Source organism: Delphinus delphis, chromosome 10 (genome assembly GCF_949987515.2).
Source record: "Delphinus delphis chromosome 10, mDelDel1.2, whole genome shotgun sequence".
In the NCBI taxonomy this organism is placed as follows: Eukaryota; Metazoa; Chordata; class Mammalia; order Artiodactyla; family Delphinidae; genus Delphinus; species Delphinus delphis.
The window spans coordinates 43600485-43615086 of record NC_082692.2 but is presented as its reverse complement, the minus strand read 5'-3'; the positions used below and the strand labels follow the sequence as shown (position 1 = coordinate 43615086).

The window sequence follows — 14602 nt, the reverse complement described above, 5'->3', positions numbered from 1 at the left end:
ATTCTATCCAAATGTAATCTCAGAAAAGGAATCCAATAAACTCAATAACATACAAAGTAAATGCTACAAGGTTAGAAACACATTTGCATTCATCCTTCCCTTGAATTTTCTATTGAGACAAACCTTTAAGTCAAAGGATACATTTCCAATTGTGACATTTTTGTCTTCAAAAAAAGGCAGTAGAAAGCTTTTCTTTCTTTCCTGTTTTCTTGTTTTTCTTATTTGAGGAGTTGGAATTTTTCCTGGGCACCCTGAAATCCTCCCATATACTGAGGTGTCTTCCGAGTATGAGAGAGGGGGCTGTGAGGAAGTGAAAACAGACTGGGAAATAAATGATTGTTAAGATGATGTAAAGGTTCAGAGTCCAATCCTCAGATCAATGAAACTGCTCTATGGCAACCCAGCTCCCCACCCTCCCCACCTGTGAGGCTTTGACAAATGAGGACCATGAGAGCATTTTACTGCCACGTTGGGACTCATGGGCTTATAACTTTGGGTGATCCTTTGACTTTATTAGCAAACTAGACTATTGGGGATAAAGTTTAGATTAGGAATATGTTAGAAAATCCTAAACACTGTATTTATGTCTTACCTACAGCCAAAGTAGAGTGGTGGCAGCTTACATTAAAGAAGATGTGGTACATATATACAATGGAATATTACTCAGCCATAAAGAAGTATGAAACAATGCCATTTGCAGCAATGTGGATGGACTTAGAGATTATCATACTAAGTGAGGTAAGCCAGACAGAGAAAGGAAAATACCATATGATATCACTTATATGTGGAATCTAAAGTATGACACAACGAACTTATTTACAAAACAGAAATAAACTCACAGACATAGAAAACAAACTTATGGTTACCAAAGGGGAAGGAGAGGGGAGTGATAAATTGGGAGTTTGGGATTAAAATATACACACTACTATATATAAAATAGATAACCAACAAGGACCTACTGTATAGCACAGGGAACTATACTCAATATCTTGTAATAACCTATAATGGAAGAGAATGTAAAAAAGAATATATATATTTGTATATATATGTATAACCGAATCACTTTGCTCTACACCTGAAACTAACACAACATTGTAAATCAACTATATTTCAACAAAAATTAAAACAAATCTCAAGCAATAAAATAGCAAAACCATTAAAACAAGAGAAAAAAAAGATTCAAGAAAAAGAAGTTAAAGCGTAAGAGTTGTTTTATACCAGAAAATTATTTATATTAAACTATTCTTTGGAGCATAAAAATTAGTGCTGACCTTAGACTCAAGAAGCAGGTAAGGGGTATACAGTTCTCATGATCTTCCTTGATAATCCATCAAGAGGGAAAAAGAAAGCCTAGCTCTCAACTCAGGAAGGAATCTATCATGTAGGATTTTATATGGGGAACTGAACATACAGAAGAAAAGATGATTTATTCCTGGAGAGTCATTTTTGTCAAATGTGGATAGCTATTTAAAATATTAAGAGATTTGGAAAGTTTGGGGACAAAGAGTTTTATGGTGAGCTGCAATTGGTTTTTCCTGATAGATTTGACTCCTGAGATTAAAGGAGGTAACGGAATCTCTTTTTTTGCGATACGCGGGCCTCTCGCTGCCGTGGCCTCTCCCGCTGCGGAGCACAGACTCCGGACGCACAGGCTCAGCAGCCATGGCTCACGGGCACAGCCGCTCCGCGGCATGTGGGATCCTCCCAGACCGGGGCACGAACCTGCGTCCCCTGCATCAGCAGGCGGACTCTCAACCACTGCGCCACCAGGGAAGCCCCTAACGGGATCTATTTTAAGAACCTCAAAAAATGTTTTCTGGAATGTTGCCCAGGCGCAAGGTTCTGGAGAGATGCCCCGAGCACCCCGGCATCCTCTCTTGGGGAAAAGGATTTTACACAACCCCATGGGGCTGTTCAAGTATTCAATTTGCCAGCGACTCAGAAACAAAAATGGAATCAAATGCTTTCTTGAAACTTATATAGTCCCTCTCGTATAAGCCTGAAAAGGTGCCCAATAATAGCTATGGTAAACAATTGTGCCCTGGGCATGAGAGAGCAGACCGCTTGGATTTCTGAATCTTTTTTTTCTGGGCTCTTGAAAGAGAGAGATAACGTCTAGCAAATTGGGTAGAGTAAGTTCAGAGCTGCTTTTGCTGTGTAATCTTTACTCAGGGAAAGCAAATTGTAGCCCCAAAGCCATCCAAGAGAAACTGAGAGGCACCCAGCTCAACTGTCTGAGAACTGGGCAAGGCTTGTGATGGGAAAGCAATGCAGCACAAAGCCCTTTCACCTGCTACCCTGTGATGCAGATGGTTTGCTATGGACCGAGATAAGTTGGATTTATGGGAGGGGTCTCCCCAAAGGGTCTAGCACACAATCCCCTCTCCTGGTCAAACAGGAAAGTCATTCATCTGTAAACAACATCCAGGAGAAAATGGCCCTTGAAGATGGTATCTGGGCAAAAGCATTGTGTGCTGGTGAAAGAAACTCCTTGTTTCCATAGAGGTGGAGGAATCATTGAGGCTTCTAATTCTCGTCTGCCTCTTTTCTGAAAGGTCACTGCCTAGATTTTCTCATTTACAGCACCTGACACGGCTACTTCTGCCAGGATTCATTAGTACCATCTCGATGATTCCCTTTGCCAATTAGAAAGAATTTCACCTTAATGAGGGTCTGGGACACTAAACGACTCAACATTGCCAGCTCAAGTGACAACTGGGAGAGACATGCACATTGTCAAAGACATAGATGTTTGTTTTTCCCAATCTAATGAAATCATACAGCCTCATTATGCTCATAATGCATTTATCTTGGCAGCCAACCAAGGGAATGCTTGTTGATTACATCAGCCATCAACTCAGATGTTCAATACAAGCTCCGAGTTAGGCCAGGTCAGTACAGTTCAAAAGATCTGCACTGGCCAGTAATTACCTTCCTTTTGATCTAATTACTGTTCTGACTTGTCAACTACTAGGATATGGGCATTGCTTTTAAATCAGAGATTCTCACATTCCTGCTATAGTTCTCATCCTGGGAGGGCATAGCCCCCCGCCACCGCCACCCCCAGGGTGTCTGGAAATGTGGGGGGGTGCATTTTGGATTGTCCCAATCAGATTTTAGTAGACAGGGATCAAGGATGCTAACAATATCGGAACATGTAGGACAGACCCATCCAAGGAAGGACTGCATCACCCAAAATGTCTCAGGTGAGAAATATTGCCTGACATCTACCTCTCAGACTTGGGTTGGGTCCTCTTAGGGTCCACTTATGTCCATGTGAAGCAAATCTCCTGAAATACACAACCAACTGGTAATGGCACAGGTGACCAAATTCAAAACATCTCTCACAGTGAACTATGGTACAACAGAAGTCACCTTGTATAAAGCCACAAAGACACATATTTAAGTCTCTCATATTTGCCAGTGGTGTGACTTCTGCCAAATGTCTTAACGGCTACAAGCCTTGGTTTCTAGGTCAGTAAAATGAAGGTATAAAAACCTACCTCACATGGCTGTGAGCATTAAAATAGATGATGAGTGTGTGATCACATGATATCTATCATGTCTATATGGCCTGAGGCTTCTGCTCTCTGGGACACTGACTTAGAAAAAAGAGACCTCAGCCTGGTCCCCAGAAGGTCAAGGGTCTCACAAAGCACACATTCATTTATTAGTTTGGGAAGACAATCTGTCCCTCCACTCAGGGCTGCACATAACAGGGGTCGCCATTCATATCTCATGAAAGAATTCTCCAAGAAGTTACCACCAGGGCTAGTCTCCTCTGGCCTTTGGTCTTGCCTGGCCCTGGTAGAGATTCAGGGCAGAGAAGTTTCAATGGAACAGGGAGAGAGGCAGAGCTGTAACAAGCCCTAAGGACTCAAGGGCAATGCAGGGCAGGTGCTTTCTGATAGGCACTGATCTGGCATCTTTGTCCAAACATACAGACACCCAGGGTCTTGCACAACCACAAGGGAAGGGCTGGGACTGAGGGGTGGATCCACGCAGATCAAGTCTAAAAGCGGCAATGGAGGGCCGGCCCCCAATGGAAAGGACAGAAAAGTGTCTTGTGGGGGGTGAATAGGAGGAGGAACAGTTCCTTCAAGGAAAGGCCCCCATGGGCTGCAATAGAGTGAACTCCAAACCTGGCCACCATTAAACACAGGGCCGTTGCTACTTTGAATAGATTTAGTAACAATCCCAATGTTTTAAACCATTCAATCCTTTACAGATCTGTTACTTATGTTGGTCTATTTATACCAAAGGGGAAAGCTGGGGAGGAGGGATAAATTAGGAATTTGGGAGTAACATATACACACTACTGTATGTAAAATAATCAACAAGGACCTACTATATAGCACAGGTAATCTACTCAATATTCTGTAATAACCTATATGGGAAAAAAAATCTGAAAAAGAATATATATATATATATATATATAAAATGTATATATATGTATGTATAACTGAATCACTTTGCTGTACACCTGAAACTAACACAACATTTCAAGTCAACCACACTTCAGTGAAAAATAAATAAATAAAAATAAGTAAATAATTGTAGAATTTTAAATGATTGGTTAGAATAACAAAATAACTTATTATTTTATTTAAAATTACAAAACAGTACTTATTTATTGTAGAAAATTTAGAAAACAGTTAAGCAAAAATAAGAACATTTAAAGCACTTAAAGTCCCACGGAGAGAGAACCATGATGAACATTTCAGTGAATTTCCTCCAGGTGTTATTACTGACATAGAAATAATAAAAGAAAAAGACTAACATCACACTTTAGATGCTTTCTTCTTTTTTCACTTGCAAGACCAAATCTTTCTAGTTGGGCTGGTCATCTGGTGAGTTCAGAGGGTGCTTCTGTGTGGTGTGAGATGGTGAACAGGTCAGGGGGCGGGGTGGGAGAGGGTTTCCAGGGGAAAGTGCTCATTGTGTGCCATTGACCTGGAGACCTGATTCACATCCGCCTGGGGACCAGGAGGCGGCTGTTCCTGATGGGAGGCCAAGTGGCCGGGGAGCCAAATGAAAAGGTTACGTCTGCTTGAAAACAACACTCAGGGCCCTCCTGGAAGAACCCTGGCCTCCAGCTTTGCTTCCTGGTTCGGGCTTCAGTAGAGCTGGGACTTTCAGAGGCTTCAAAAAGATATCAGTGGTCTTTGTGTTGTTTATGTTGGGGCAAAGCACATCCCCCACCCCCACCCCCCACCCCCGCCCCAAGCAGCTTCTTTTTCTCCCTGTAACAACCTTGTATGAACATTTTCCCCAAGCATTGGGAGATCTACATCATTTCAAATGGATGCCTGGTCGTCCACTGAATGTATTAGAATAAGGGAAAAGAATTTCCTATTGTCGAGCATTTAGCTTGTTTCCAACTCTCGACTTGTTTTCAAATAGTGTTTGTCATGTTAAAACACAGTTTAACATGTTTGTCATGTTAAAAATAAAGTTAAGCAAATAATTGTGTAACCTGAAAACAAAATTATGATTAATAAACACCCTGGTTATTCATGTATGAGACAGAGCACAAACTAGAAGAAACACCAGAGATGGACACGCCCCTGGCTGTGCTTTTGAAGGACGTAGTTTAATCTCTTTTTGTTTACACTGTAGGACATTGAGAGGTAGCAGAGCTAAACTACTTGTTCCAATCACATGACAAGTGAATGAAAACTACAAGTTTCTGACGTTCTGTCTTGTATCCTTTATCTGGTTAACGTTTAAATTCAATCGTGTTAGATGTAATAATTAAATAAATAAGAAAAGAAGAAGATGGGAGTTGCTGCTAATAATTCCAGCATTAGGGACTTCCCTGGTGGTGCAGTGGTTAAGAATCCATCTGTCAATGCAGGGGACACGGGTTCGAGCCCTGGTCCGGGGAGATCCCACATGCTACGGAGCAACTAAGCCTGTACACCACAACTACTGAGCCTGCGTTCTAGAGCCCGTGAGCCACAACTACTGAGCCCCCATGACACAACTACTGAAGCCCTTGCACCTAGAGCCTGTGCTCTGCAACAAGAGAAGCCACTGCAAGGAAAAGCTGGCACACCACAATGAAGAGTAGCCCCTGCTTGCGACAGCTAGAGAAAGCTCACGTGCAGCAACGAAGACCCAGCACAGCCAAAAATAAAAAATAAATTTAAAAAAAGGTTTTAAAAAAATTCCAGCATTCTATCTACCCAAGGCCTATAGAAATATTTTTTTGTTATTCAAATATATTTCCATTTATTTCCAAGGAATGGTGCCCTGAAAAAGTACCATGGGTATTTGTTCTCTTCAACCCACACCATTTTTAAAATTAAATAAATAAATAAATAAATAATTCTAACAACTTTATTGGAATATAATTGCTTTACAATGTTGTGTTAGTTCCTGCTGTATAACAAAGAGAATCAGCTATATGTATACATATATCCCCATATCCCCTCCCTCTTGCATCACCCTCCCACCCTCCCTATCCCACCCCTCTAGGTGGTCACACAGCACCGAGCTGATCTCCCTGCGGACCCACACCATTTTAATTTTAAACCTTTTCAATGCCTTTTATATTCGTGCAGCCAACTTTTTGCCAAGACAGTTTCACCTGTCCCATTTCCTGGTCCTGTCTCCTGTGATTTAATTTTGTTTCTGTGAACTCTGGCTGCCAGGTCACTTAGGTTAGTGTTCAGGTTCAGAGCACTTACTGTGTCAGGGATTTCTTTTTTAATTTAATAAAAGAGGCTTTTTCACATCTTTCATCAGGTTTGCAATAATCTCAGGCACATCCCTAAAGGTACAGCCTCTGTTCTCCCTTACATTGTGGTTTGAATCTCACTGTTGTGACACCAAAGTAGTCCAGGCACATTCCTAAAGTTGCAGCCTCTGTTCTCCCTTACATTGTGGTTTGAATCCCACTGTTGTGACACCAAAGTAGTCCAGGCATCTCCCTGTGTGACCCGGAAGAATGCTGGGCCTGATGCAGGAAGCATTCTCCCCCCTCCCTGCCCTCTGTGCCCATCACTGGTGTCTGTGAGGACCTCCAATTCCAGGAGGATGACCTAGAATCCTATCAAAAAATCAGAGCTGCAATACCCCTTCCTGTCATTCTTTTAAGGATAATTGATAGACATTCTTTTATTTGTGATGATTTATTCGCAGCAAAAATAAAATTATTATTCAGTGGTGTTCTGGGCACATCACATCTCTCTAGTTTTTTGTTGGTCAGTTTGCAGTGATGTTATACTCAGAGAGAACCACAGATTAGATTAAGGAAGAGTTCCGTTTCCCTTGATGTGGGACTCAGATGGGACTTCAGAGGCGCCGGCAGTTCTTTGTCTTGCTTCTCAGACTCACATAATGGAACGTAGATCTTAGAAAGGATCCCTCTGCCCAAATCACCCGGTTTAATTTAATAGGCTGCTTCATTAGGACTGGGAGACTTTATCTTCCATCCTGCATTAACATGTCCATTCCAAGCAGTATGGAAAAATGGGACATGACTCAGGAAGAAAAATTTGAGGATGTGCTCAGACATAGCTTTTAGAAAAATCAATGACACATGTTGTAATACATCATATTTTCAGGGTTTAAAAACATAACTTTATTAATTAATATAATAAAAGGCTTACAAGACATAAACAGAAAAAACAAACACCCTGATTCCGTGAGCTCAGCTGGTGAACCAAGAGCAGAAGTATTATGAGGCTCTTTGCTGCCCTCTGGCGGTTGATCATCTCTATAACACAGACCTGGCTCTGGCTATTTGAACTAGCTTTCAGAAACTATTATCAGGGAAATTCTTCTACAGAGTAATTTTGATGTGGAATGAGCTGGTACATTCTATAATAACTTTTGGCAGAAAATTATACTTTGGAATTGATAATCAATTAAACTTCTTATTAAATTCTATGAAAGTTGTAATAAAAATTATTTAGTATATTATAGGTAGAAACTTAATATTGAAAGACTATAAAATGTGGTTTGCTTTAGGTAAACTTCTGTTAAATAGAATTCTTCTGACATTCATAAGGGAAAATACTCCATATTGCACTGTTGTATAAAATAGAGCTTCCACCCATATTTCCATTTGGCCATAACAGGTGTTTTCCATTGGCCATAACAGGTATGCAATTTAAAATATTATTAATAAATGTCACTTCTTTTCCCAGAATATTTGGAGATATTAGATATTTTCTTTTCTTCTTTAAATTGTATTCTTTGAGTATCTTTCCTGACATGGGGCCATGTTTGGGAGAATTTCATACTCTTATGGTGTTCCTTTCTTCCAAATTCCTTTAAATTTCAGTGAGACGATATCAAAAGTGCTAGAATCTTAAAGACATACCAGGCTGAGTTATGGGCATGTAAGCCAGTGGGTTAGAGCTGTTTTGCTTTCTAGTTCTCTTGTCTTGCCTCCTAATGCTGTTGGGCTCCCTACCACATAGACCTGATAACCTGGGAGAGAGGGTAAGGAAGGATGTGGTTCAAATCACACTTTGGGGTCATCATTATTCTAGGGTTCAAATTCACAAATGAAATCAATAACTTTAAAAGGACATTGATGTGTAAGTTATAATCTAGCATCATCTGTCCCACACTTGATTTGGGGGATTTTTTACATAATAAATTTACAGATGATCTTCGAATGTTGCCTCTTGATTCAACCAGATTTGACAACCATAAAGTCCTAACAACAACTTCTACAGTTTGTTGAGAACCAACTAAATTCTGAGGTACTCTTGTGGCCTCCTCTGTACTGTATTCCCTCAAATCAAAAACAAAGGTGACATACACCATCATTTTGTGTATCACCAAGGAAGGAAAAAATGTGCAATTAAAGTATTACTAAACACGTTATTATCACATAGAGTTTTTGTTGTGTAAATGTAGAAAGAGTTGTTTTGGACTTAACTAAACGTTGGTTTACTTCATCACATATCGCTCTTGTGCTTATCTAAGAAGGAAAGTACAAGCAAATTCAATGGGTTAAAGAATCCTAAAAGTTTTGTTTTCTTTGATTTTTTGCATTCAGAGTTTATTGAATCACTTCTCACTAAGAGCTGTCGAGGTTCTTGCTTCTCTAACCATTATAGTCTTCTGTACCTTTGAGAATGTAGGTGACACAGCATTTCTTCCAAGTTGCTTCCTTATGACCCCTGGGATTTCCTTCCCCAATGCTGACACCTTTTCCGCTAGGTTTGGTTTGGTGTTTTCTTAAGTGTCAGCAGAAGGTTTTCAGGCAACAACCAGGACCCACACTCCTTCCTTGAACAATTCTGCAATGGTCTTTGACTGGAAGTTAAGTTGCCAGTCGTGCGAGGAGGGTTAACAGCAAGTTTGCGCGTGGACAGACCGTGACATCAGGATTGTGACTGCTCCCTTTCTGATGGTGACCTAAGATGCTGTAGATTGAGATGCATTCCCATTCTGGAGGTGCTCAGATGTGGGGGAAACATGCTTTTCCAAATCAGTGAAGTGTGGTGTGGTACCCTTTAATCCTGATTATAACCCTGGGAGGTAGGGATTGTTTTCTCTGATTTACAGATGATTCTGTGAAGCTATAGCCCTGAAGGAAGATTCCAGAACACAGAGAACAGACTCTATAAAGAGGGATGGTTGCCTTGAAGTAACTAGAAGAAACAAAAAGTGGTTGGACCAGTTCATGTCACCTGACATCATATACCCTGTTTTCAAAGAAACATGTTTATTATGAATGATGTGTTCAGAGGACCCAGAAAAGAATTTCACATGATATTGCAGAATTTGCAAAAGCTCTGATAAAATGTAAATGGCCTTTGATTGTGACTTCCGAAAAGCAAATAAAGAGATGTTCTATAACATTTTTGCATCGTATCCTGAAGCAAAATCATTGAAGCTGCAGTGACTGCTTCAGGATCATGAGACTGGGCTGTTGACGTTATATTTGTAAATGGGCAGCAAGGCTGCTCCCTGGAGAAATTTTAATCATCTTCAGCAAAGATACAAAAGCCTCTTCAGAAGTGTACAATAAATGCTGGAGAGGGTGTGGAGAAAAGGGAACCCTCTTACACTGTTGGTGGGAATGTAAATTGGTATAGCCACTGTGGAAAACAGTATGGAGGTTCCTCAAAAAACTAAAAATAGGGTTGCCATATGATCCAGCAATCCCACTCCTGGGCATATATCCAGACAATAATTTGAAAAGATATGTGCACCCCTATATTCATAGCAGCACTATTCACAATAGCCAAGACATGTAAAAAACCTAAATGTCCATGGCAGATGAATGGATAAAGAAGATGTGGTATATATATACAATGGAATAAATACTACTCAGCCATAAAAAAGAATGAAATAATGCCATTTGCAGCAACATGGATGAACCTAGAGATTATCATACTAAGTGAAGTAAGTCAAAAAGAGAAAGACAAATACCATATGATATCACTCATGTGGAATCTAAAATATGACACAAATGAACATATCTGTGAAACAGAAACAGACTCACAGACACAGAGAGCAGACGTGTGGTTGCCAAGGGGGAAGGGGGCTGGGGGAGGGATGGAGTGGGAGTTTGGGATTAGCAGATGCAAATTATTATGTATAGAATGGATAAACAACAAGGTCCTACTGTATAGCACAGGGAACTATATTCAATATCCTGTGATAAATCATAATGGAAAAGAATATGAAAAAGAATATATAATATACATACACATATAAATGAATCACTTTGCTATACAGCAGAAATGAAACACAACATTAAAAACCAACTATACTTCAATAAAATTTTTTAAAAAGGAAAAAAAAAGTGGTTCATAGCAGGACTTGGTGGCTAAGGAAACCATCCTATTGAAACAAGAATGTGTCAACAAATTTTCTGAGGTGGCTCCAAGGCACTGCTTGAGGAATGTAAGCTGCTAGCAAGCTGTCAACATTTGGCCTCAGAAGATACCTTTTATGAAGAAATCACGTCATTACTCCACAGGGTAGTCATTGTTTTAAGTGGGCCACACTCCATGCAGCTCAGCCCTTTCTCGTTATTGTGAAGACATTGTGTAGAAGTGATATCTTTTTATACCCTGGGGGACATTCGGTAGTGTCTATGGACAATTTTGACTTTCACATCTGGTGGTGGTGCTGGTGGTGCTATTGGCATCTAGTGGGTGGAAAACAGGGAGGCTGCTGACTATCCTACTGTAACCGAGCAGGACCCTATGGGGCCTTCCCAGGATAGACTGCTCTCCCCATGTCCTCTGACTGCCTCTGGTTTGTAGAAAAGCTGTAGTCTCCCAGGCTTCCTCTGAGTCACAAAAGACTGCTCAAGAATTAATGATTGAAAGGATGTGAACAGGTAGTGACAAATCAGCAGTTGGGCCAGGAGAACTGGTAAGAATTTAAACAGTAAGTCGGTCATATGACAGTCACAGAATCTTTAGTTCCTCCCTGAATTACCTAGTATGGGATGCATATTTCCTGAGTTGCTCTACAGAGGCTAAAACCCCCACCAGATGGAAGCTAACTACTTGATGATCATGAGTACATAGCTCCCAGACCTACTGGAGCTTGAGGATTGATGATGTTAACCCCTGTGACACGGCCCTGTGACCTCACCATCAACCAATCAGAGAATTGTGCATGAGCTGATCACACACCCTGTGACTCCCCTCCCTCACCCGGCCTTTAAAAATGTTTATGTAAAACCCATTGGGGCGGGGCTTCCCTGGTGGTGCAGTGGTTAAGAATCCTCCTGCCAATTCAGGGGACACGGGTTTGAGCTCTGGTCCAGGGAGGTACCACATGCCGTGGAGCAACTAAGCCCGTGTGCCACAACTGCTGAGTCTGCGTGCAGCAACTACTGAAGCCCGAATGCCTAGAGCCCGTGCTCTGCAACAAGGGAAGCCACTGCAATGAGAAGCCCACGCACAGCAACGAAGAGTAGCCCCTGCTCACCGCAACTAGAGAAAGCCTGCGTGCAGCAACGAAGACCCAACACAGTCAAAAATAAAAATAAATAAAATAAATAAATTTATATAAAAAAAAAAACAACCATGGGGGAGTTCGGGTCCTTAGAGCATGAGTTGCCCCATTATCCTTGATGGGCCCTGCAACAAACCTTCTCTGCTCACTGTGTGTTGGGCACATGAACTTGTGTTGGACAACAGTACAAGTCATAAGACAGCCTCACAACACAGAATTATCAGGCCCCAAATGTCGATGGTGCTGAGGCTGAGATTCTCTGGTCTGGCCCCTAATTGTCCGTCAGCTCCCACAGTTAGCATCCCTTCTGCAAAGCCCATCTGGGTGTCTCTCCTGTTAGCACACTGTGCTCACTATCTTCACAGAGCTAACACAGTTCTAAAATCAACTACATTTCTTTACCTCTCTTCACCTTATTCTTTAAGTTCCTTGAGGACAGGACTGTAATTTGGTCACTGTTGTGTCCTCAGACACTGGTACTGTGCCTGAGTGTATTAAATTGTTACTAATCCACGACAGAAATCCAATTAGAGCTCTCTTAGGCAAAATAAAGAATCTCAGGAAATGAAAACCCCATCCTCAGCGAGGTCAGGGATATAGCTGGAGTTCAGGATGTGGACTGAAAAAAATGCACAACCTCAAAGTTGAGAATTATGTTTTATTTGGGGACCTTACTGCGGACTATAGCCTGGCATACAGCCTCTTGGATATCTGTGAGGGTTTGGTCCAAAGAGGTAAGGGAGGACCCAAGATATATAGGGTTTTTTGCTGGGAAAAAAACCCCATATAGTCAAACATCAAAGATTACTGCTAATCACAAAAAAACCCCCAAGGTATCTCAAGTTAATGATTTTAGTGCCTTTCTATATATGGGAAGATGCAAGAGTCTGGGCTCATTGAAATTATTCCTTAGGTATGTATCTTAACTATCTAAGGCAAGTATCTTGTTTTTCTCCATCCCGAATCAAAGGAGTTGTGTCGGGTCATGTACAGAATGAGAGGGTCCCTCCCTCAGATTTCAGCCACATCCTCGAGTCCCCAGCTCCCCACTGACTGGTTATTCTGTCCAGAAAGATGAGATTTTCTTAGAGTTTTATCCTCCTGTGGGTTATGCAGTTACAAGTGACCGGGCCGGCCCTTAGGAGAGGCTGCAAGAGACAAGAGGAAGGGAAAAAATAATGTGAATTTCTCCCACCCTCTTTTCACAATAGTTTTTCCTGTATCTCTCTTAGCATCAGTCACTCTGCTACAGAAATATCTGTGAAAGTGAATATATTCACTTTCTTTTGCAGTGGCCTCCAGGAGTACAATAAAAGCCCCAGAGGCATTTAGCAGAGCTGCCAAAGTTGCATAGCGCATCGGCTCTTTACATAGAACTGGGTGGCTGGTTATTTGTGTAGAATCTATGACTCCTGCTAGGATGTCAGCTTCACTCCTGTGCTGTCACAGCTGTGTCTCTAACAGGTGGCACATGGCTGGGCACAGGGTGGGTATTAGATAAATATTTGTTGTCATCTGTTCCAGTGACAGACTTCAGCACCCTAACCATTTAAAGTTGAACTACAGAAAATTATTATTATTTTTTATGTGTTCCATTTTGATGCAGTCTATTTATTATCAAAGATTGTGTAACGTGTGTTTCATGGCCAATCTCAGACTGTGTCATTCTTTTTAAAATTTTTTTACTTTTATATTGGAGTATGGTTGATTTACAATGTTGTGTTAGTTTCAGGTGTATAACACAGTGATTCAGTTTTATATATATATATATATATTCTTTTTCAGAATTTTTTCCCATATAGTTTATTACAGAGTATTGAGTAGAGTTCCCTGCGCTATACAATAGGTCCTTAGTAGTTATCTATTTTATATAGAGTAGTGTGTATATGTTAAACCCAGTCTCCTAATTTATCCCTCTCTCCCTTCCCCTGTTTTCTATGTCTGTGAGTCTGTTTCTGACTATAGAAAATTACATTTCTGAAGTTTAAAAATTTATTAATGAGCTAATATAGCATTAGGCAAGTGTCTCTGTTATCCAAGACAGAAACGGGGACCTGGGCTGGCTGGCTGGCTGGGCACCCCTGATGTGAGGACTCAATGGGAACGTCCCCTCCTTCCCCCCACCTGGCCGCATGCTGGCCTCTCTGGTCCAAAGCCCCAGGTTTGGGGCTTGTAGAAAGTAAACCCAGCTGGTGGGGACTGTTGGAATACAATTCTGGTCTATACACAGCCATGTTTACAACCTCTTCTTCTAGATTGCTAATTGAGTCATCTGGAGGAGAGCAATGAAATCTTAAAGCTCTTTGAGGAAGGTCCAGAAAACAAACTAAAGTGAAACATCAGCAGTGTTCTGGTTGGGTAATATTTCCCTGAAATGTATTTAGCTTGCCTTCTGTTTTTTCATTCAGTACATATTGCTTGTGCCTATTTTGTGAGAGGCAACATGTAGCGCACTGTGAGGGATAAAAAGAAGTACTTATTTAAAAAGCTATGGCCACTGCTCCAAGGCCAGCTAGTGTTCTGCCAGCTAAGTGCTCTGAGAGGCTGACAGCCCTTTCTCCACCACCGTTTCTGCCCCTTCTCAGGGCCCTTCCACCCGCCCACGTCTCCTTCTCAGGCAGTCTTATCCCTGCTAAGTCGGTGGTGGGCCATGGAA

At 41.3% G+C, this 14602-nt stretch overlaps 1 pseudogene; it reads right to left on the bottom strand.

Moving 5' to 3' along the window:
- The window catches only part of LOC132431908 (septin-2 pseudogene), a 72125-nt pseudogene that overhangs the window by 50172 nt on the left and 7351 nt on the right, over nt 1-14602 (bottom strand).